We start from the raw sequence: 25,479 nt of genomic DNA on the forward strand, positions 1-25,479 counted from the left end.
ATCTTCCTCATCCTGAAGAAATGACTGTATTTTTAATAACCATTTGCGGTCAGTGCTAACTTAGCATTCCCTAAGGCTGCTTCACAATAAAAGCCACCCTGTGTTTCAGTAATTGAATATTTTCAATGTGACGCAGCAGCAATAGGAGAAGTTTTGTTCGCATTAGCAGTAATTAATACAGTTCTGCCATGTGTAATGGGAGCAGTTAACAGTGAGGTTGATAGCAATAAGATAATATTGTGCTGGATTACATGCATGCATTGCTTTCCTGTGAGGTGGACAACCTGAATCTAGCGCAGGAATGGCAGACTATAGAAAGATAATTTATAATTATTAATTATTATAATTATTAATGAATAAAAGGTTAACCATAAATAGTATGAAAAATAGGGTTTGATTTTGTAAAAATCTTTAAGTGCAATTCATTCAGAACTCTTTCTCTACTTTTAAAATACAGACCAATAGGTATTCCAATGTTGGTTGGAAAACAGGAAACTGCTACCTCAGGATTTTCTGTCATTTCTGTTGGCTCCAAAACATTTCAAAACCGTTTATTCTAACACAGGCGACCTTGTGAATGTCTCTGTTTTGCTTGTGGTGAACTGAGGTCACTCTGTGTTGTGTCCCCCTGGCTAATAGTGGGCCAGGCGAGTTGTGAAGAGGGCAACAGTCCATCTGAACAGTCTCAGAGCTGATTATTCAGCAGACCTGGTCTTACACGATGCAATTTATGAAGTTAATAAATCTATTGGGATGAATGAGGGTTTTTTTTCTTTCTTGGTTGGGCTGTCAAGTTCGATGTAGTGTTCAAACTGTGGAGTCATGCCTGTAGGTCTGGGTTGTCGCCACTGGTTCTCTTTAGAACGAGAGACCTTTGACCCCCCCGGTAGCCTTGGGGTCATCATGCTTTGACCTCGGCAGTTACAAGGGTGCATTCCCACTGAAAAGTTTGAAGACCTACCCCCCAAAGGCCAGAAATACACAGACAAACATATGCACACATTCACAAGCATAAACACATTTAAAATACCTACCGAGCTCCTGTGCTCTGCTGCTGAGTCAGCAAAAACAAACTGCCTCGTTTCAATAATCAAGTTTGACTTTGAAGGTTTTTCTGTGAACATTACTAAATTTCCCCAGAGTCACAAAGTCTGGTACAGCTTTATTAATTAGCGCAATGAGTAGTGAGTGATTTACAGCCAGAGTCTTTGGTGTCAGAGTTTAGAGTAGTGGAAATAGGTATCATTAGTCTGTGAGATGTTCTAAGTTGTGGCCACATACACATAATGAAAGCTTTCATTAGGAATCAGGGAGGATTGGTTGTGCAAGGTGACTAGATGTGTCTGTGTGTGTGTGTGTGTGTGTGTGTGTGTGTGTGTGTGTGTGTGTGTGTGTGTGTGTGTGTGTGTGTGTGTGTGTGTGTGTGTGTGTGTGTGTGTGTGTGTGTGTGTGTGTGTGTGTGTGCGTGTGTGTGTGTGTGTGTGTGTGTGTACATCTTTACTTGGCTTTGTTTGTATCCCTCTCTCATCAGGGTTGCTGTATTTGGCAACGAGCAACAAGCTTCATCAACCCAAGACTAATTATCACACATGCACACACAGTTTTCTCTCTCTCTCTCTCTCTCTCTCTCTCCCCCACATACACAGATTTTTCTTTTTCCCTCTTCTCTCTCTTTTCAACCAATTTATCCTCTCATTAATTCGTCCCAGCATCACCTTCGCCCACCAAACCCCCAAATAAGTGCTGACCTCACTGATGACTTTGGCAGGTCAAAGTAAAAGCTCTGTATGTTTCAGAGTGAGCTTTTCTGCTTCACCCCACATGACCTGTCTTCCTCTGTATCCTCCTCTATGTTTCCATTTCAAATGCATTTATTTACCACTTATTTACCTCATGTACCAGTACTTAAATTTTTTTTTCATGCACTCAAGCTGCTGTCCACTGGTTACAGGCTTGTTGTGTGAACCATACATACTGTTCTTTATACAGCAGGTTGATGATTTTCTGAGGCTTTACAGGTAGCCTGGGCAAGTACAGTGTGCCACTGTGTGCTGATGTGATGCAATAATGTTTTACATAGTGCATATGATAAATGGTGGTTAATTTTAAAGAAAAAAACAAATAATGGAGATAAAATTAGTTTGAAATTAATTGGTCCTTAATCAAATGTGTTCAATTCAATCAAGTTTATATTTTAAGGGTTTATTATCTGTTTTATTGGGTTATTATTGTTTATACTTATGATTGTCATTACCAATTTGTCAGACTTATAGGAGCTCTCTCTGTTGCCACATTTGCAGTAGTGCTTTAAAGACCTGTAAACAGACTTTGATGTGTAAAATTGATGGCGTTCCCCTTTAAAGAGATACCCAATGGAGGCCATTTTTAGCCATGCTAGTAGTTTGAAAGGCAACGTGCCATTCAGTCCACCACTTTGGTCCTGGAGGAAATATCTCAACAGCTATTGGATGTTTTGCCATTTTGAAATTTTGTACAAACATTAATGGTCCCCAGAGGATGAATCCTGATTACTTTGGTGATCCCCTGATGTTGTATTTTTATGCTAACTAAAAATGTTAGAATGCTAACATGCTAAACTAACCTGACCAAGGCAAACAATATACTATGCTAAACATCAGCATAGTAACATTGTAATTGTGAGCTTGTTCGCAGGCTGATACTAGATTGGGCAAACTGAATGGAGAATGTCTTCCAATCAATACTTTTACACTTTGATGTGATTTTGGAACAGTAAGTACAAAAATAACTGGAAACTCATGAACTTGGGTTATTGAATCAAACGTTACCACACAATTCTTATGATACGCTAGAAAGGCATATATTAGCAAGAATTGTGAGTACAGTGGGTGCTTCCTTTTTCAAATAACATGTCTCATTCACTTCTCATATTTTTCCAGGCCAACTGCCTCATGACTGCAAATCCAGTGACATAAAATGTGAATGTATTCAGCACAGTCATAATGAAATGTTAATATGAGCAATGCTTTCTGCCCACACGTGTGCTGCTCAGCTGCCTGTGGATGAAGCTACAGTGAGTCTGCACATGCATGACAAAACTCAGCAAACTCTCTCTAGGTCACACACACAGTGCCAGTGCAAAGCATCCAATTAATTGCAGACAACACCAGCTCATAATTAAAACTATGAGTCTCTAAATGTGTGCGTGTTTGTGAGTAGACAGACAGATATCTAACCTTATGTAATCTGTGTATATCCTGTAGGCTTGTCATCTGTTAGTAAATTAATCATTAAGTCCTGCTGCTGCACTGAACCATCTCTTTTTCAAGCTGTGCTTCAAGCTGTTCTAAAACATACATATATATATATATATATATATATACATATAAAGCCTGGGTTTCAGGTTAAATTGAGGTGTGGAAAATTTGCAAAAAAAAATGGAGCATAACACCGACTAGATCATACTTTAGCAAGTCAAACTAATGGTATTTTTTATAAACCAAAATAAATGCATTCTAAGATGAATATATATTTTGTCTTGATGATTGTAAAGTATTTTTATTAAACACCCCTCTGTTTTTTTTAAAAACCACTGTCCAAACAATTAATTCTACTATTAAGATGCTTTGCTCTGATGCCTCCTTCCTGTTTTTTGTAAAAAAAAAAAAAAAAGGTTAAGTTAATGTATTTTGCACTCACTGTGAGCCAAACAACATTTAAACATCTCTCGAAGAAATGAACCAAAATTAGACATAAACCAAAGGATGCAGGGGATTGAATTGCATTTGGGACAAAATTAAGCACATATCCACAGGGGCATCTTCTAATGGCTTTGGTCCTCGGGGACTCATTGATCTCAGCAGGTTTTATCTCAATTCCTGTCTTCCCTGCTGTTGCACGCAGATGGTTATGTTCCTTCAAACAGCTGAAAAGGTTCCTTAAAAAGCACCTTTATCAGAGCTTTAGCAAAAAATATATTTTTCATCAGTTCTTGTCCTCTCTCTCAGTGTAAATTCCTTTTTTTCTCTTTCTCTCCCTCACAACACACACAAACACAGGCGCTGTGGGAGTCGGCTGCCATGGTTGCTCAGAGTGTGTGATGCCAAGGCAGCGGCCTGGTGCGGCAGTGACTGTGAGTCATAGCTCGCAAGAACACAGCAAGGAGCCATGGCATCCAGTCATGACAACACACACGCATGCATGCACGCACACACACCACAGGAGTCCAGAGAAGGAAGAGACCAGGTGTAGTGCGGATGCAGATGTTTCCTTTATTCAAGTTAGAATCAATTATGTTAAACAGATGACTTTGCCCTCTCTACCTTTTTGTCTCTATCGGTTTGTAAATTTCTCTCTCTTCTCTGTGTCTATTTATTTCTTCTTCATCAAGTTCCATGAATTCAAACCCACTGAAACAAAAAATAACCTCAGCAAAAAACAACATTAAGCATCCTGCTGATCACTTTGTTTACATACCTAAGGAGGTGGGCTTGCTGTGCTTGGTTGCAGAAATCTATGATGGTGCCCCACATGCATAAATACATGCGAACAAGTTCGCATCTGTGCCCTTGCATGCACACGTCAGCATTCACGGATTGCATTAAGAGCCCCTATTAATGATCTAAAGAAATGATAAGATGAAGAAATTGATGGTTGTTCCCCTACTCTCCAGTACTCAGGCAACCTTTAAATGTCAGCTGAGGGGAGCACAGCTGGTTAGCACAGCTAAGCATGGCACCAGTCTGGTGGCTAAATGCCTCATTGGACTCTAATGTAGCATGGTGAGCAGCGGCACTGATCAGGTAGAGGGAGTAAACTTATACTAAATGAAAAACTTCTGCACAAAACCAGATAGTCATCATTTGAAAATTACAAGGCCTGCTCCGATTACCCCTTAGATCCCTTTCGACATTAGTAAATACCACTTGAGATGCTGTAATCATGAATGAAATTTTCAAGTGCACTGACCTCAAATATCAAATGGCAAATCCTTAATGTACATCAAGAAACAGAGAAGGTGGACAAATGGTCAAACAGACTCTCCTGTAACATACAGATCCCAAGTTTGCTCTACAGCCTTCAATTTGTTGCCATAAAGAGCCAAGTATTCATTCACAGTTTGGGCTGTTTTGCTCATCCACCGTAAATCACGGTAATGAAAGAGTTTGCAAAGTGTCCACAGTGCAAATGCAACTAATTTTGGATTCCGACTGAGTGAGATGAAATGATCCGACAAGATGTCGGAGTCATTATAACACGTACTTTATGTTCCTCATGCTGCAGAGACAAGTTTGAAAACAACATATGGGTTCCCCAGGGTGGCATCTTTGCTTACAGATAATTTGTCAGGAGATGCACTATGGGACTGTGGGTGAATGAAAACAGCATTCCTAACAGTTGTGTGCCTCTCTCAAGCTCTCTTGCTCTTTTTCTTGTGCATGCATACACACACCTGAGCCCACCTGTGAGCGTGTTATTCTACCCCCAGCAGCAGCCCCAGGAGAGCTCAGGCAGGTGTAGCGTTACATCACTGACACACTTTACCATTAGCCACAGCTCATTAGAGTAAACTGGCGCCCCTTTACTCACTAATCACTGTTTGAGAAGATCTGCTCTTACTCTGCAGAGTTGTTGTTACCTCAGTGAAAGTTGAGCTCATTTCTAGCGGGACTTGCAGTAGAGAAGGAAATAATGAACACCGGACATTTGATAGGAGACATCTCGAAACCTGGACACTATTAGAATCATGTACACAGGTAGATGAATAACCAGGTTTCTCATGTTTCATGAAACATCATACCCCGAATACGATCAAAACCAGGATAAGACTCAAACTGGGATAATATTGCAGACCCTCAGACACTTGTCCTATCAATTATCTCTATAATATACACCAAAACTATATGAAATTTTTATATTGACTGCCAGTATGATAGAGAATCATTCTTGACCGCAGTTACACACTGCCCACTACTATTTCTGTATTTGCACACGACAGAATCATATAACTGTTCGGTAAAGTTATATATAAATTCATTCTTAATTTAAAGTAAGTAAGTAATGTGAGGGACCCCCATGAGGGTCTAAACAGTGTTTCATTAGTGTCTCCACCCTGACAAGAAGAGAATTTGGGGATTTGTTTTTGGTATAAAAATGGGAAAAAATGTCGAATATTTGGCACAAAATAACGAGTATAGGTATTAAAAAATGCTCTGTGTTCAAACCACAATGCAAATGACTAAAAGATTAAATGTGATTTACGTTTAGTTCTCTACAGAACTACTAACAACATGAAGACGGTGTTTGAATTTTGAATGCGTATTTATTGAGTGTGAGTATAGAGTGATATATATATATATATATATATATATATATATATATATATATATATATATGTAGCATTATCTATCCTGATGCCCCTCTGCCAAGTGTTCCTCTGTTTGCTTGTTTCAATTTATTGTTGATATGTCTCTCGATTTCTTTCTAAACCAAAACAAATTCTTGTCAATTTATTGCACTTGGCAAAGAAAGTGATTCAGAGTGGGATTAAGAGGGTGTCCGGATTTGGCTCAGCACTGCTTTCAATACTTCCAAGAGATGGATGCGAGACAAAGCAACAGAGGGGGAGGAAAGTGTTAGAGACAGAATGATAGATGGACCAGGCACTGAGCAGGCATATTCAGTGGATGCAAGCCAAGATTTCTCTCAGAGGGGCAACAGGGAGATATTTCTCAGATCCTCCCCTGGAGAGTTCCAGCCCCACCTCAGGACTCTGTATGTCCCACCAGTATCCCCCCATCCCTCATATTCCCCCTCTTTCCTTCTCTTTTTATAGCTCTCCCCTCCCCTGATATTCCTCCATCTGTCTCCACTCTTTCCTTCCTTCTCGCCACTCTTCTCCCTTTCTCCTCCACTCTTCACAGAGGTGATGACAGAACTTCCCGGGCACGTGTTGCGCAGACGAACCTCCAGAGCCTCTAGACACACACCAACACACATGCTCACCCATACACAGAACACATGTTGAATGGATTGATTCAACCTTACCATACCCATCCGGGGTGAGGAGATGGTGATAGAATATATAGTGAAGTCGAGAGCCAGTCAACATGGCTTTCCTAAATTATGCTTTGTGACGTCCTATTTTCCCTCTATGTATAGTTACATATAAGCGTACTGATGAATTGACTGTCAATATAGTAGAGTACCCTTCTCTCCTGTAACTAAGAGCCAATCAGTGCCAGGTCACAGACTAATTCCTATTAAAGGGATAGTTCAACATTTTAGGAAATATACCTGTTCAATTTCTTGCTGAGAGTTATATGAGGAGATCAAAACCACTCTCATAGCCTGTCTGTACACTAAATTAGCATAGCTTAGCATAACTCTTCAGTTTTTGTGTTGATTAGAGAGATATAACGGGTTAATTAGTGATCTTTAGAGGTACTGGTGGGTTGAATTTTTTTTTAACCTTCAGACAGAACTAATCTAGCTGTTTTTCCCTACATCTTTGTGCCCGCTCGCTGTAGCTTCACATTAAGCACACAGATATGAGAGTGGTATCTGCACATCTAACTCTCGGCAAGAAAGTGAATAAGGGTATGTCCAAAAATTTCCAGTTGACCTTGACGTCACAAAATTTGGGTTTTCATTCTGAAAATTATTGTAAATGATTGTGATTGCAAATCTTTACATCTCTGTTCCCCAGGCTGCAAAATTAAATCTTCAAATTCAGCCAAAAAGTGCAGATCTACAAAAGTAACCCTGTTCAGACCTTGTGACAGTATATCCAAATATATCTTTGGGTTACTTAATGTAACACCAAGTTCTTTAATAAGTGAAGTGTCACTGATACACTTTGCAAAGGTATGACGGCAGTTCACATCTGACAAATAAAAAAAAACAAAAGACCTTTTTATTCAACTTGTCACAACCGTTCAAGAAAGTTCCCAAGTGCACAGCCCTTTGATTTAAGAGGTTGATAACAAAAATGATTGAGAACCAGTCTTAAGTGGTCCAATCCCATTTTGCCTCTTGGGGATCAAAGCTGTCCTGTCCTGTCCTGACTGCATCACCCATTTTACTGCCAAGTGTTGATAGGGCCAAAGCTGTATAGCTTCAAAGTTGAAGCCAGCTAATGCTTATACGTTCATTCATGAGCTTATTTCTATCTTCTCGAGTTTTTATGATTGATGGAACTTGGAGAGTGGATGTACCCTTGTGATAATATGATCGTGCAGATGAGCAAAATAGGTCTGAGATTTTTTGCTTCTTTATCTGGATTATGTCTTGTAACTGTGCCTTTTCTTGCAGTGAATGCAGGCAACTACAAGAATTAGAAGCTGAAACCATTGAGCTCTACGCACGACAAAGCCACTGGAAAGCCCTTAACTTTAAATAAGTTTGCTGTCATCAAGCAACTGATCTCAGATATGGAAATATTTTCTAAAAGATTTGGGTACGGAGGACATTTTGTAAAGTAATTTAAACTGGTGAGCAACAGACAGAATGCACAAAAGGATGCATCAAACTAACTCAGTGAACTCCAAACTGTACATATTAAATCAATATGATTTGGTGCAGGGCTCAGTGAAATTGCCAGACACATTTTTGTTGCCAGAAAGTGTTTTGTTTCTTGTCAGAGAAAATAATGACCCCATTATCTGGCCAAAATCTACACTTGTTTTCTCTCTTGAGCCTGTTGCAGCCTGGTTTTCTGCTAGACCAGGCTGTGAGCATTAGTTAAGGGCATTCGGTGCACATTTCCCCGGGTGTAGTTTGATAGGAAGTCATAAAACACAGCATTGCATCATCACTGTCTTTATGTTATGAGGGCTGGATCACTGATTACGCCTGGTGTATATACATTCTGTGCATATATCATCTGAAACGTAACACTGCTATGAGATTCTGCGAGTGTGTGAGGGTAAGAGCGCTCATTCGTACATTAGAGAGACTGTCCATGTGTGCAACATGTGTTTCTCATTGAGTTTCACTGAGTTTCATTTGCCTATCCAGGTTTTCACCTCTAAAGCCTCTGGGTTTATGTGCAAAGGAAGATATGAGAAGTTTGAAAAATAGATTCCTCTTGTGCTACAGGACCTGGTCGATGCAAAGACTGTAATGCTTGCGACCATATGTATAACTGAACGAATGACAGCAAACAGGGGTGTTGGAGGAGTACCCACCATTTTTGACCACCCACTGTAGCCTTCCTGACTTAAAAGAAGAGTTGAACATTTTGGGAAATACACTTACTCGCAGTAAATATGAAGCTTTAAATAAATATCACCGACATAAACGTTAAATATAAAGTAAAAATAAAGCTACTGCTAGCAGCGGGTTAGCTTAGCACAAAGGGCTAAACAGGGAGACAGTTAGCCTGTCAAGTGGGCCTTTCCAAAAGACAGCTTCTCTTGATCAGCTGTATTGATTCCAAGTGGATAACTAATTGTTTTATACAGCGGTTTAAAATTGAACACTGAATTTGCAAGAGAAAAACACAGTGTCCTCTGGGACATCTCAGTTAGGGAACCTTCAAAGAGATTTTCAAATAAAGTATTTTCCCAATATTTTATCTGTCTTTGACATGCTGCGGTTTGGAGACTGTAGGGAGGATTTGACGTATTTGGCTGCAGTTGTGACAACAGCAGGAAAATTCATTTCTGGACTGTCAAAGACATTTGTTCTATCTGGCCTCCCAAGGCGAGAGTGCAAACCGAGTTCTTTCTTCTCCTCTCTTTTCCTTTCCTCTCCTCTCCCTGATCCCTCATCCTCCTCTCCTTCCTCGCTTTCACCCTCCCTCCCATTTCCAGTCCTGCTCTCGGCTGACATAACCCCTGGATTTTTATGTGTGTGCACTTGTACATGTGTGTATGTATGTGTGAGAGAAATTCCTCAGTATGGTCCAGGAGCTACGTGCTGTCACACACTTCCTCCCTGAGGCCAAAACCCTGAGGAGGGGGAGGAGGAGGGAGGTTCGCTTGCTACTTGAAATGCTTTCAAAAAATGCACAAAAGGTGCACAGGTTTGCCAAAACCTTTGTTCGTGCATACAGTATACACAGAACACTTAAAATTCTACAAGAACCTCAGGTGAGCACATACCGTTGATTAATGTTAAAGATCAGTGATGTGATATCACGCACAGATGACAGGCTACTTCCTTTATTAGACTGAAACATACCAGTGAGACCCCCTCACCTCCATGCATGTGTGCAAATGTGTATGTGTCTGTGTGTGTGTTTTGCCGCCGCCTAAATACCCAATGTTGTTTGCTTTTTAGCTCGCCTCAGTAAGCGCTATGCCGAAAGGCTCATTTGTTTAACACCCCCCTCAGTACACTCTTCAGACACACACACACACACACACACACACAAACACACACACAGAGTCTAGTTTGTATTTGTGGGAGCGCTTTATCGTAAACCGTGTTGAAACAAATAAATGACATAACTGTCAAAGAAGTCTGTTTGCATTTGAAACAGAAAGCATTCACTCACTCCTCATAGAAAACATGCCTCACATATAGTATGAGCCTTCGACGTCTGATGATCTTCTTAAAGTTTAGCTTAAAATAATGATTTTATTCATAAATATATTGTTATTAAATTCAACTGGCCTTACTGACCTAGTCTAACTTCATAACTTCAGTAAATAATATCAGTCTGCCTGGCTGGTGGGTAAATGGTAACTTAACAAATGCAACTCAAGGTGAATTTATCATTACAGTTATAGATTGCAGCTTTAAAATACACCCAGTGTTGCATCCCTTTAAAATACACTCCTTTGTTTCATTGCTTTGCAGAGTTGATTATGTTGGGGTGGTCTTTGGGTCAGCAAAGGCTTAAAGATTAGACAATGTCATATAGGAGAGGTTTAGCATTAACTCAAAGAGTGAGGTTCTCACTTTAAGATCTATATACAGAGAAGTTGATGAGTGGTCCTATATATGGTCAAAGATTTGGACCTGGCAAAAGCAAACAGAAATGTATTAATAGTTCTGTCAGTGTCAAGACTACATTGATAAAATTGCAAATTATAATGTATGAAAAGATGGAGGGATAATGTTGTATGCATGATGTAATCAGAAATAGTTGACACAGCTGACATTAGATAGCCTGATATTGATTTCTTGTGTGATTATTTGCGTCTTTGGTACACTGTGATAGAGATTGTTAACACTTCGGAAACTTACTCTGATAAATGTACTTTCTCATATTTAAAGTTAAAATTAATTTATCGACCCTTAGGATTTTGACATTGTTTAGAAATGATGACGATAATTACTGTGTATAATATTTCACGGACGGTGTATCTGCTTGGTCTATCACCATTAGAGTTTACGAACTGCTTACTGTCGATGAAGGTAAACCTCATGAGGAACAACTGGAAATTTGATTACCCACTGCGAGGGTCCAATGCCTAAATCACGAGTTACAAGGTTGACCAGCACTGCTGCTGAGTTTGGGATTTCACTGTCTTAAAGTAGAGCCCTGCGGGGGGAACTCCACTCCAGAGACACAGTTACGTGTTACATTGCAGCTGTGGATGTGGATGACGCTGGTCTGGCCAAAAAAAAAAAAAACTTTTAACAAGGGAAAAAAGGACAAAAGGAAGTAATTCACTTATAATAAAAGCATCACCCAGATGTCTAAAATACAAAATTGATTATGGGCACAAGCACTAGCCTCTAGCTCATCAGTAATAAATGTTAATGATCCAGTTTTTTTTCTTTGCATGAGATGATTTGTCCTTTGAAAGACCAATCCAAAACCAGATGTTTAATAAGAAACTCAGTATCATTTATTCGCATTAAAATGATGCAGACATGCACGCCCCATTCGCAGCCTTTGTCAAGGGCTGCCATTAAATCCTTTATGTAAGTCAAGTGTGGGTCTCTTGACTGGATGGTGATTGACAGGTCTAGTAATTGTGTTCAGGAGTGGGGACGCAGCAGGAAGACGCAGCGGGAAGCCGCAGGCAGCGTCGTGGCGACTTGCATCTACTCAAGTTGAGCTTAATGACGACCCGACCTAATATAGTCAAACACTCAAGAGTTAAACAGCCAAGCTCAAGTGCTCAGGTATGCCAGCTATGGTAGCTTAACTGCTGGGGTCCTGCACAGGTTGTAGGTAGCAGACCGGATGTGATGTGTGTCTTTAGCCTAATTAGGACATTTTGAGAGGTATGACCATAGAAGTTGTTGTGTGAGTGGGGTTGTGTGTGTGTGTGTGTGTGTTTAGGGACTAGGTGTGCCTTTAGCAACGAACAGCACATCCACTTAGTGGGATTAACATTTAACCAGTGCACTCACTCGCTGTCACACACCTGTCTAAAAAAACACCACACCAGTGAGTCAGGAAGCTGTATATATTTGTATGCGTGTGTGCGTGTGAGTGGCCCTGTAGGGGGGCAACGACTGTTGATTTACTTCATCCAACAATTACCACTCAGAGGTGGCAGGAATTCCAGAAATGAGGAAAGACTGTGTTCCAGTCCATTCACTCGGAGCCCTTCCTCTCATAAAAATACCTGAATTAGTTTAATTAGTTGGCTAAGCTTCTCTTGTGTCATACCTCATCTCACCCTGGAAGGTCCACTTGTCATTCTGAGTTATTTATTCTTCTATAAAATGACTTGTGTTATGCATGCAGGTAGTGGTTCAGTGCTGGGCTCAGTTACATTTGGACAGGACACTGGATTTTATGCAGAACGAGTGTTGTTTCTTAAAATGTAATTTCTTTTGAAAGTTTGGCATTTTGAAAAGTATGCGTATTCTTTTTGCTTTTTTTTTTTTCAGGCCAAGAGTTAGACTAGACGATTGATACCACTCTCATGTCAGTACTTTAAATCTGAAGTTACTGCCAACAGCCGATTAGCTTCGATGAGTATAAAAACTGGAAGCAAGGGGAAACAGCTAGTCTAGCTCTGTCCATCAAGAGCAAATCCAACCACAAACAGCTCTAGTAAACACGTTATGTCTTGTTTGTTTAATCCATACAAAAAGCAACAACAGCTTTTATTCAGCACATATTCCCCCCAATAAAGCACTGCACTGTGCTACTCTACGCTAACAGGCAGATGGCTGTAGCTTCGTATTTACTGTACAGTCATGATAGGGGAGAGACTGCCCACATACATTGGGATTAAGCGTCTTAAAAGCCATGTTCAGGCAGAATCGAATTTTTTTGCTTTGCATCAGTTTGTGTTTATTTGCCCCAAATAGCCAATGTACCAACTGTATGTTAGCTTAAAATAGACAGCAACATTTAAGCTAGCCATAACTCATGAACTCAGAACTCACCCAGAACTTCAACTCTCTAAGTTCTCTCTCTTATTTCCCTGCAGTCTCTCTTTTTTCCTTTTCTGTCCGTACATTTATCAAGAAGATTCGTAAAGTCCTGGGATTCACGCTTATTTCTCACTCAAGTTTGCAACTCGCATGGATGTGTCTTGCGTCAGTTCACACGGTGAACACACAGTAAGGAACAAATAAATTTAAAGAAAATAGAAGATACAACTTTTTTTTTTTTACCCAAATGCATGTATCACTCTAAATAGGGTTATATGTAGCCTGATAATCAGCAGCTTCAGCTGAAGCCCACATAACTGCATATTTTTTCCTTTGCAGTTTATCAACATTTGTTTAAAGTGGCGATTGAATCCATGAATTAATGTGACTGTCAAAAATACAAAAGTCTTTTCTCCATTCCAGAAAAAAAGTCTTCTTTCCAACAAAGACAATACATTTATGGATGTATATAAGGTCAGAGCAGAATTTGAAAAATGGATGGCTGTCTTGTGCAGCTACCACAGATCCTTCCAGTAAGTGTAACTGAACCTTCCCTGACTCGAGTGAACTGATGCATCTGCTGACAGTGCAATGATAACAGTGTACCCCCCAACCGCCCAATCTGCCTGTGGTGACACAGGTAGATAGACAACATAGATTACAGGTAGATAAATGGGATGAGTGACAGTGACTGACCAGTGCAAAAAAACATTCTTTTTGTAGATTGAACATTCTTTTGCCTTTATCTTGAGGAGAAAGAAGCTCTGCCCTGAGTTTATGTTTCGTGAGAGAGCCAGAAGGGAGAGGATGATTCAGACGACATTCCTGTTCACTGCCTCCTCCAGATGATGTTTTGTGGACGACTCGGACCATTACGAAACTCAGGCCAGCCTCCCACAGGTTGATTGACAGTTTTCCTTTAGGCCGAATCTGGAATCACTTACCTCATTCTTACAGAGGGGGTTGGAGGTTTTGGAGCTGGGTTATACAGGGTCAAAGAAAGAAGGGGCCCGATGGGTTATGACCAGGGAAGGAAACAGATTTTTTGTGCATATTACTTAATGATACCAAACTATTTTACCAGCTAGCTAAATTTTAGCTGGTATCCCAGGCTTCTAGTGCCAAATATCTGGATTCACAGCATTGGGCTTGGGGCTAATTGTGGGTTTCCCAACTGGTCGAGGCACAGGCACAACTCCTCTCTTCTGTCTGGCATAGTTTCACAGGGTTAAATATCACTTAAATGCAGAAATTCATTAGTCATGTTAACGACACGGTGTGAGGTTATCCAGTGTTTTTAATGACAGGATATCACCTTTCACACCACTTCTGAAATCATATGCCATATTTTTTAGTTTCACTCACACTGCTGTCAGATATACTACCCTGGACCCATTTAACATTTCCACTTTAAAATCAATCACCAAATATGAGTAGAAAAGCAAAATCATAATTTGATTTCCCGAATCCAATAAATGTGACAAATATCTGGGACAGCTAGCAGGGCTAATGCAGGACAGATGAGCCTGGTGTAGTTCAGTTGAGATGCCTTTCCAACAACTAGATACGCTGATAGGAAGATAACCTCTCCATGCAGCCAACATCCAAGCTGCTGTCACAAAGCGTGCAGTCCCACATCAATCTGGATTGTTTTCAAAGCAGTGTTCCATAAAGAAAAGAGAAGAGGAGGAGAAAGGACAGAGATAGTAGACAGGATCCAAGATGTACAACGTGGTGCGCCTGGCTCTGACACTTTCATCAACCGTGCTGTGTTTCTACGCACCAGAAGGTGACAGGAGCAGGATTTACTGACCCAGAGGCCCCTCCACACTGCACTGATCCTTGCTTCCTGTCTAGCTGCATGAGTAGGCCTATAGGCTTACCTTTTATACCCCTCTCTCTCTCTCTGTCTGCTGTAAATAGGCTTAACGTTACAGATGTCTGTGTGCAAGCCCAAAGAGCTGAGGTGAACCACAGAGACGGTCTCTATTCTGCGTCGAGGTGAAGGGAACAGGTGGAAAGAGAGCAATCGGGACACAGAAGATGATCAGATTTCCCATTAAAAAGTTTAGCAGCTATGTGTGTTTTTCAGGTGTGTAGATGCATATGTATGTGGGTGTGATGTGGTGCAGAACAGGTGAATTGAGTGGAGAGAATAGATGCTTAGTCAAAGAGGCAAAAACAGAGCTGAGGGTTTTTTCATTACCTAGGTAAACTGTTTGGCACATTTTCGATAGGCACGAATGAAATATTTGTTTACATCAGTTGCCGTGGCCCTAGCAACCATACCCCCGCTCATTTTCAATGTTTGACTTTACAATGCAAGTACCTCTGGACAAGAGCGTAGCTAAAAGGCTAAAATGTGTAATGTAAGTTGTAAATCAAGCTGTCAGAGGCTGTCAGAGCAGCAGCCAGCAGAGTGAACAAGGGCGTCCACGGGTCCCTCGCTGTGTGGGCTGACTTACTCGCTGGCAGGGACAAAAAGCCATACTGTTTGACCTGCTCTCTCTGTCCCACTGCCGGGTTCACGGACGTTCAAACGTCTCTCTTCCCTCCCCTGACTGCACAGCTGAGGCTGATAATTCAGGCCAAACACTCTGCTCCACAAATCTGGCATCTTCTGCATTCTGAAACCACATATTTCTTAACGCATAACCATCTCTGTGTCTAAAAGAGTTACGTTTCTGACAGCCATGAACTGAATGGAATGGGTTAGGTTTTTGTTCTTTTACTGCTGCCAGGGGTCTCCTTTTTCATTTAACTATAACACTGACCTTGTAATAGGTCATGGGCTTGCTTCTGAGGTTCTGGGTTCTCCCGTGACCATCGTTACTTTTTATCCAAAACAACATCAAGATCATGCTCTAAACACTGAGTTCTAGGTCAGTTAGTTAATACTTTAACTGATGCTCTTAGATTTCCTGAGGCTGTAAATCAGTGGTTCTCAGCGTCTTCCCGTCATACCTGTCTTTGAGGAGCAGAACAAAATACTGCCACCTGCCCCCCTGTAAAACAATCTCATTTTTATCAGCTTTTAAAAATAGTGTGGAGATCAGCAGCAAAACAATACAAATTCAGTTAAATTTTGTCAGAGCACCATAGTTTTTAGACATAAAAGACACAAAGCTTTCCATCTATATAGACAGTAAAACCAAGAACAAGATAGATTGTCATATTATGTTTTCCAACTGTTGGGAGATCAGTTTTTTAGTAAGTCTGGATCACAGGGTAAAAATGTGAATTTCATTCTTTTTCAACATAGTTATTTTAAAACCTTCACCTGTCCGTGTGTGTGTGTGGGGGGGGGGGGGTTAACATAATTGGCTGTTGATGAAGATAAAACTCATTCACTTTTTCAAGAACACAGCAGTAGAACATTTGACACTTGCTCATTTGTTTATTGATTAATGGCCCATTGAGTCTGCAAGTAATGGAAGCCACTTTGGATTACTGAAATACTAAACATACATGGTTTCATATATCAGGCAGGGCTTGGAATAACACACTGTCCAGTGAATAACACCCCCACACGTCATGACCAAGTGGCAGTTTGGAGTTTCGGGAGGCTACAGTGTGGCGCCTGCACGGAGCACGCGAGTATACAGTATGTCACACATGGCATAGGCAGGGAGGGAGACTGGCATGTTCACCAACCAACTTCACAACCTTCATAAATGAGATGAAATTGCCCCTTTAGAAACTCGTGCGTGCGTGTGTGTGTGTGTGTGTTTGTGTGTGTGTGTGTTTGTATAATTTATGAAGAATAGGTGAAACCCAAAGGACGTTTTATGACATAATTGCTGCTGTATTCCAATGGGTTGTCTCTATGGTAGTCACTGATGAGTCTACAGTGGCCTTGTCATACTTTACGGCAATTTTAACACATAGGTTCTGATGAGAGTCTCTCATGTAGACCATGTATGCTTGGGTCGCGCTTCCAAAACATATGCATGAAGTTGTGGCGTGGATGTGCAGAGTATAATGTCCGCCTGTAAGTGAGAAGGAGAGGGGGGGCTTCACGTTCAAGCCAATAGGCGCAGAGCAGAGCTAATGTCATTTATCGACTCTTTAACTTGGTGCCAGAGCTGCGCAGCGCTCAGCCCTGGTGAGCGACCTTCTCTCCCTCTCTCTCTCTCTCTCTCTCTCTGTTTCTCTCTCACTCTCCCTCTATCTCTCTGAGTCCACGATCATGCGCTGAAAGACTACATCCATTGAGCTGATTCGGGAGTCCCATCGGCACAGAGTTGTGGTTGCTGGTCGCAGTCAGCCCGGATGCCTCCACAGTCGTGATTATATTTCGATAAACGGAATATTCAGCCCGACCCCGGACCAAGTTGTTGCCTCTGAGAGGTGAGTGTGAAGGTTTTGGCTTAGAGATCTTTCATTTTGTTCCCTAAATGTTGTTTGTGAAAGTAGGGGTTTGCAATAGACGTGTGATCGTGAAAAAAAAAAAAAAAAACTGTAGGTGAAGTCTAGAGAGGCTTGTTTGCCTTCATCTTTTAGAACTATGGAAATGATTTGTCTTTCCATTACTTCATGGCCAGACACACGAAAACGAGAAGAAAAGAGTTAGTCGAGGCTCTGTGACACATTTTCCCAGAAGTAGGAGATAAATAAAAGTGAATCTGAGCCGGGGGGTGGGGGTATTTTGGCTTGGAAAGTGTGTGTGTGTGTGTGTGTGTGTGTGTGTGTGTGTGTGTGTGTGTGTGTGTGTGTGTAAAGACGCACTTAATAGAGGGTTGCTTTTTGGTTTCCAGATGTGTGGACTCAGCTGTTGCTTGTCACTCAGGTGGTCTCTCGCGCTCTCGCTGTCTCCCCGTTTCCCTCACTTTACGAGCTCACTCGGCTTCTCTTGAACTCCTCAGGATCACATCAGTGTTGACAGACCACAGCCCAGGTCCGCAGAAACATTACAAAGTGAGGCGGTATCACTTCAGCCACACGGAACAGTTGAACAAATCTACTTTTACCACAGGTGTCAAAGAAAAAAAGAAGAAAAAAGAACACCCCCCCCCCAAAAAAAACAAAAAACTAGTTTATTCGAATACGACCTGAGTACAATTACATAGTTTCAAGATTTATTTGAGTGTTTTTTTTTCATGTAAGTTCTGTAATATGCATCGTTCTGGATTCTGTTTCCACAAATTGCTTGAACGTGAATTTTAAAAGCCTGAAGAAAAACGTTTAAACGCTGATTATGAGTCCTATACTGACGTGTTCAGATGGACTTTCACATTGCTGTGTGATCTGTATTGAAGCCAGTGGTGGCACCTAGTGGTTGGGTTGATTGGTGAAGATGCTGCAGTGAGTTTGCAGTTGGGATCTTGTTTTTGCATTTGTGTAAATGCTACTCTGTTTTTTCCCTCTCATCTCTAAGCTACATTTCACGTTTTTTTGCAAATACTCAAATGCTGTGATTTAAGAAGCATCCCGGACGATTGTTGTTTAGAGTAAACCAAGTCTTAACATTTGAGTACAGCTTGTTTACAAGATTTTCTTCAGTCTGAGCTGTAGCTTAAATTTAAAATCTTAATATTAGGAATGTTTTGAAGTCACTATGCCGTGCAGGCTTGGTCACTGTAAATGACTGTCGTGTAGTTAGCTGATCCCGGATAAGAGCAGCCGAGGATCAGGTGACTGAGGTGTATACAACCTCTGTGGGAGGCCAGTCAGCCAGACTATGCTACACTTTGCTGGGGGTATACACGCTGCAATGCTAAGCCTTTGTTAATGAGTATGTATCTGTGTGTGTGTGTGTGTGTGTGTGTGTGTGTGTGTGTGTGTGTGTGTGTGTGTGTGTGTCTTTGTCTCTGGTACTGGATGCAGATACTTTTGCATCTGCGTGTCGGTTAATTTGCTTCTGTGCACCTATGCGTCTTTTTCTCTGCATCTGCATTTCTGATGCTGCCCATATGTTCATGCATGCATGCGTGTGTGTGTGTGTGTGTGTGTGTGTGTGTGTGTGTGTGTGTGTGAGTCAGAGAGAGAGAGAGATAGATGTTTGGGCTCAGGAGTTAAGCTGCTGTTAATTGGTCAGCCATTCGGACCACATGGGAGAGCCAAGTCAGGCAGTAGCTGAAATGATTGGCATGTTTGACTTCTATGGGACATAACACTCATTCTGTGCTTTTAATGGATGCTGGACAGCGTCTTTTGAATCTGTGTAGTTTATATAATCAATGCTATCAACCAAAGTAACTTGTGTGCAACAGACTCTTGTGTCTCTACGTTAAAAGTGAAGCTAGAGTTAACAGCCGCTTAGCTTATCTTAGCTTAAATACTTGAATCAGGGGGGAAAAAACAATTAGAAGCGTTTGTGTCTTTTGCGGTGAAGCTTGATAGAGGGTTTTTGCAAGCTTAACAAAGGCGAGCTGGGGTGAAAAGGTTGATTTTTGTTTAAACATGCCAAAGCGAGGCGGAGAAAAATGTTTTCGCTGAGGAGGATGTGAATCAGAGGGGAGGATGTGAAGCAGATCTTGAAGAGATGACCTTTCAGGTTTCAATGAAACACAGACTGGACATGTAATGTCATACAATTATTTAGCTTCGGCAGGAGAAGTGGATGGATTATGAATGCCTCCTTAACTTTTTGTTTGATTGCTTTATCTAAGGCTTCGTTTGGTTTTTGTTTATGGAGATATTATAAACTGACAGACTCATTTTTCAGTATCTTTAGATGAGAAGCATCCTTCAACCTACAGTTCTTCGTTTTCTCATATGCAACCCTGATTCTCATTCTCCAGTGGGGTTTGAGTTCCAGAGAGGAAATCCAGCCTGGAGATTGTTTTGATATTGTTGGACACTCTCCTGGAAAAGCTTTTTGGTCAGTGACCAAGGGTGTTCTGGATTTAGAGCCACTGGCTCCTTAGCCTAAACACCTCATCTGATCACAGCAGTAAAACCATTTGAAGACCTTGAAAATGTGCTGTGTTCCACCCTTTTTGTTTGAAAATTCAATCCCAAAGGGAGATTAGCAGTATTTAAAATAACATGAAGACAAATTCTGCAACTTTTTAATAGAGAGCTTAAATCCTTGGTTAGTTTATTTGACGGCTTTTGATCCCCCTGAATAACGAATATATGGTGTTTTAGAGCAGTAGCTCAAATTAACAGTACATAATATTAAAAGCACTCCCTCTGGTTCAGGGAGGTCGTGCAGTATTTGAGTATTTGAGCGCAGTGTTTGAGTTGGAGCACAGATTGGCATTAGAGTATGTATATGGAACCAATAAGAAACATAAACATGAATGTCAAGTTTGTGTGTGTGTGTTTGTGTGTGTGTGTGTGTGTGTGTGTGTGTGTGTGTGTGTGTGTGTGTGTGTGTGTGTGTGTGTGTGTGTGTGTGTGTGTTTGTGTGTGTGTGTGTGTGTCTGCAAAAAAAAAAAAAACAGAGAGAGAGAGAGACTTCCATCTAATAGCAACACTGCTCTGTCTGTGCGCTTCTGTCAGCCTAATGCCTCAGTCCAACATGTGTACACACAGGCAAGTTTGTGCTGTCATACTGGAATTAATCGAGTGTGGGGCTGTGCAAGTTATTCCAAACCTCAGAAAACACACCCTCTCACACACACACACACACACACACACACACACACACACACACACACACACACACACACACACACACACACACACACACACACACACATATATGCACACACACACATATATGCACACACATATTTGCTTGCCAAGCAGCTATCCCCTGTAACAGTGAAGGGCCAATCACTGAACAGGAGAAACAGAACAGTGGACAATGAAAAACAGACATTTCTTGGAAGAACAAATTTAAGAAGTCTCAAGGTAGTACTCTGATTTTTACTGGGGAACCACCCAGGTATACCAACTATCAGCTGCATTATCACTTCTGCAGCAGGAGATTACATGCTGGAACTAACCTTTTTTATAATCTTATAGGTAATTTACTTAGAAATAAAATGCTTAACATTCCCTGATTACAGCTTCTCAAATGTGAGGAATTGCTGCTTTTCTCTATTCCATGTAATTGTATACTGACTTTTTGGGGGTTTTGGACAAGACATCTAAACTAAACTAAAGATGACAGTGATGGGTGTTTTTTTTTCACACTTTAAAGATCAAACAAATAATCAAGAGATTCATTCATTATGAAAATAATCATTAATTGCTGCCCTACATGCAAACAGTTGTTTCTTTTTCACTACATGTCATGGAAAAGGGAGTTCTTTGTCATGTCGTTGCATTGCACTATAAATGGTGAAAGAGAAGGTAATATTGTGTGTGTGTGTTGGCTTCCACTAGCCACAAGCCATTGCAATGCCAAAGAGGTGAAGGGTGTGATGTGTAAAAGTGTGTGTGGGGGTTGGGATGGCAGTCCTTGATCTACAAACACTAATCGTGATCCTTGAGCTCATCGAGTGGTTTCAGACCAAACCCTGCAGGCCGCATTGGCTCCACAAGCCTGGTATTATGGTCAGCTTGTGGGGAGGAAAAGTAATCCGGGGCTTAGAAGAATATCAGACACTGAGTAATGGACTCTGGGAGGGAGTTGCACTCCTTTCTGTGTTAAAACTTGCAGCTGAAGTAAAGTTGCCCGCAGCACTTGCTAAGCGATGCAAAACTGAGGTGTTGTTGAGAGTTCCTGACTCGTGCCTTCGAGTGAGAGTCGATTTGGCACCAACTTAATTACCTATACACACAGCTCTATTTGATGATGATTAAAGCCACACACACACACACACACATACACACTTGCCCAGACACTGCCAGTCGCCAGCCACGGTAGTTATGGAGACATTAAAGGTGATGATTATTAGATAATAATAATTAAAAGGCTTTAAAGCTCAAGTCAAGGTAAACAGTATAAATAGAAACACAGCTTCATATAGGAAGACAAGATCGCTGCGCAAACAACCACGTAATTATTGCCAGTCAAATGACCACCCTGAGGCAGAACACAAATGATAGCTTTCAGTCTTGTTTCTGATTGGGAAAAACATAAAAGGTCTCCATAACAGATTCTGGTTTGTTGGGTGCGACATCACTCATACAGTATTGCTGTTGCCATGTCATAACCTCCTGATTCCAGTTCTGGTGATCGTGTTTCACAGTTTGGTGTTTGGTGGTTTCGTGTCCTCATCTCAGTTTAAGCAACAGCCTTTCTAAATTGATCATTTAAATGTCAAAAATGCATCTCTACAGTATCAAAAGTAGTACAGTACCAATCTCTCTTGTTGTGAGTGAAAAAGCTGACATTTTTGGAGGTAGAGTTTACATGCAATGATGAAATTGTGAACCTAGTGAGTATGATCAAAACATAGTCTTGTTCCATCAAAACAGTTAAACTTGCAGCTGTTTGCATCATATGAAGAATATTTTGGAAAATGCCCCTTTAAAATGTAAGCAACATCTACTCTTATTGGTACATTATTATTATAATAATTGCAGAAAAATAGCTATGTTTAAAGGACAGAACCATGTCAAAGACAGCATAATTATAATTGTTAATAAATATTCCAAAGTGAATATATAGGGAAACTTTTTATTTGTGATTCTGGGATCAGAGTTTGAGTGCATGCAGCACGAAAGCATGACTTCCCCCTCTTAAATTGGTCTCATGTGGTCTCATGTGTTGGACATTGTGTTCCTGAGGCTAAGACGAGCTCCTGAGCTGAATGTCTCAACTCAGGCCTAATCAGGGACAGTCTTTTTCTTTCTTTCCTTTGCTAACTTCCCCTGTCTTTTACCATTTCACCCCTCTTCCAGTATGCATGAAGTCTCTGATGGCACAGGATGTTCTCATGAATCTTTGAAGCAGATGAGGTAGAGGTGAATTTTAAAGCTTTGTATCAAACGTAGGTTGCACAATTTTAGGAGGAAATCGCTGTGATGAAATATATATTTAAAGTTTCCATAAACCTTTGGCTGTTAGGTGGTCGCCTGTCTCTGCAGGCATCCCTTGGGACATTCCCTATCTGTCACTGTATCTCTGTGTAGCCTCACACCATCCCAGAGGAATACCAGCCTCTTTATTCATCCAGAGGGGAAATAGCTCCATCCCATCTGATGCCACCCGGAGTCAGGAAATGGCCTGTTGTGATAAATACTGTGTAAGTGAGGGTGGGGGAAGATTACACAATTTTCACCAAATTCGCCAAAAGCTGCAAATTTTTGCTTTTGCTGGAGCACTTACAGGAGTCCTGCTCTCAGTACAAAATAATGACTAAAGCTGTGATAACCAAAAACCAAAGTGAGACCAAAAACAGAGCTTAAAGAAGAATTAATGTTCAACTTATATTTGTCAGGTGGCCAAAATACAACTCCAAATGAATGCTAATGTTGCTCTGTATCTACTGTCCGTGTAAATATGCAACTGTATGCTAACGTATTTGACATATCAGCTTAAAAGGTGATAATATGTCAGTGTTTTGTTCTAAGCTACTTTTTGCTGCCCCCAAGGGGTAAATAAATTATTGTTTTTATTTAGTTATCGTAGGTATAAAAATGTGCTCATGCACAAAGCATACCAGACATTTCAGATTTGTCAAATCATCATCAGAAGTATATCATCTTCTTATATAACCTCGCCCTCCTTAAACAAGCCCCCGACCGCCTTTTTACTCTGCGGCAAGTAATCAAGCATCGGCATATCCTTCAGTTAGGACAATTTCACCTCCAAGAGAGGGTGAAGTAATAGATATGCACCCGGAGTCGTTAGCTGATGAAAGGTCGGGGCTTCCCAAGTGCACTTTGCAAAACCAATACAAACAGTGATTTCACTGTTGTCTGTTTCAGCGCTTTGAGATCCATCCGTTCCGTGGGGTTTTTTTTGTTGGTTTTTTTGCCTGTGAAAGGGAGCTTAAATTGCCACTTGCATTAATGAGGTAATAAATAAATGTCTTTTGTGTTTATACTAATGACCTCAAAAACCAGACAGTAAACTGGGGGCTAAGGCATTCATTATCTCCAACCAGCCACCCATGAAATCTAACATGTGCGGGCTTGTTTATGTGTGCGCACATGTATGTATCCGTGCACATTTGCACGTTTTCATTTATTCAATACTTCACATATGTGTTATAGTTTGTGAATTAGTGTGTGTTCCCTTCAGAGAAGACTCTTAGGAATACCCCCTCGGGGACTTTCAGACATCTGGTTGCGGATGGACAGCTTATATCTCCAAGTAATATGTCGAGTTAAGTGCCTGAGAGCTGCCGCTGTGCACATCATTACAACCCTTCTCTGGCTTTGCTTGGAACTTCACTGAAACCCTATCGTTTGGTTCAGAGGAGTACAAATATGCTGTATATGCCTTTATATTACTTCCTCCCGAATCCGTCTCCCATCTGTTGCAGATTAGTCTTGAGTGTATGTTTAGAGAGCTGAGCCTGTCGCCGAGCAGGACTGATAGTAAACCCAGAAGGTTTTAGTCAGAACTGTCAGGTAGGTCTGTATTAACAGAGAGGCCAACTGAGGATATGGCTGGCTGAGAAGAAAGACAAGGAGGGAGACGGACAGCGAGGGGGTAAGACAGGCTTCAAAATTACATAGCCAGCCCACCAAACGGTTTGTCTGTTTACCCATGAACCTCAGGCCCGCTACTCGAGGGTCAGTGTGGAATGCCAATAACGGCTGCCTGGCCAATTTCAACCACAGTCCCTGGGAGAGGAGGAGGACAAACACCCCACAAAATGCCCAGTCATGCCACTTTCCCTGTGATAGTGAGTTTATTTAAGCACGGAGCTCAAAGCGATTTTCAAATAACACATAGCCTCGATTTCTGTCGCCCTCGTGGCATCCAAACCCACCACCAAAATGTTACCATTGCCGTGCTGAGCTAAGCTGATATCACTCAGCTGTTCTGTTATCTGTCTGTTTTCGAAATCTCCCTCTCAATCACTAGTTCAGTAACCCATATGAAGCTAAACAAAAAAGCGCCTAGCGAATGTGTCGTGGAACTAAAGGCTATATGGTTTCACACACGCCCCTCTACAACACTATGCTGCCTTGACAACCGTGCCAGCCCATGTAGGCCGAACTGCAGCCTGAGTGTGACAATGTGCCTGAAGCTTTGAACTTGGTCAGGCCCGCCGTTCCCAGCTCTTGTTGTGTTTCCAGTGCTAAATTAGGGGAAAGTGAGAGTGCTGGTTGTGTACTACACAGTTGGTTTATTTGTGAGTTTGTGTGTCTGTGTGTTTGTGTTTGTCTGTTCCGCTTGACTGATGTGCC

The 25,479-nt window shown here is 41.2% G+C and overlaps 1 protein-coding gene across 1 annotated transcript in view; it reads left to right on the top strand.

Moving 5' to 3' along the window:
* The first annotated feature begins 17,371 nt into the window (after window positions 1–17,371).
* prickle1b (prickle homolog 1b) overlaps window positions 17,372–25,479 on the top strand; it is a 30,875-nt gene continuing 22,767 nt past the window's right edge. Inside the window, exon 1 of the mRNA XM_040141645.1 lies at window positions 17,372–17,622. The gene's annotated coding sequence lies outside the window, so the exon portion shown is untranslated. The remainder of the gene's footprint in view (window positions 17,623–25,479) is intronic.

This window comes from Xiphias gladius, chromosome 2, assembly GCF_016859285.1.
Source record: "Xiphias gladius isolate SHS-SW01 ecotype Sanya breed wild chromosome 2, ASM1685928v1, whole genome shotgun sequence".
NCBI classification, from domain to species: domain Eukaryota; kingdom Metazoa; phylum Chordata; class Actinopteri; order Istiophoriformes; family Xiphiidae; genus Xiphias; species Xiphias gladius.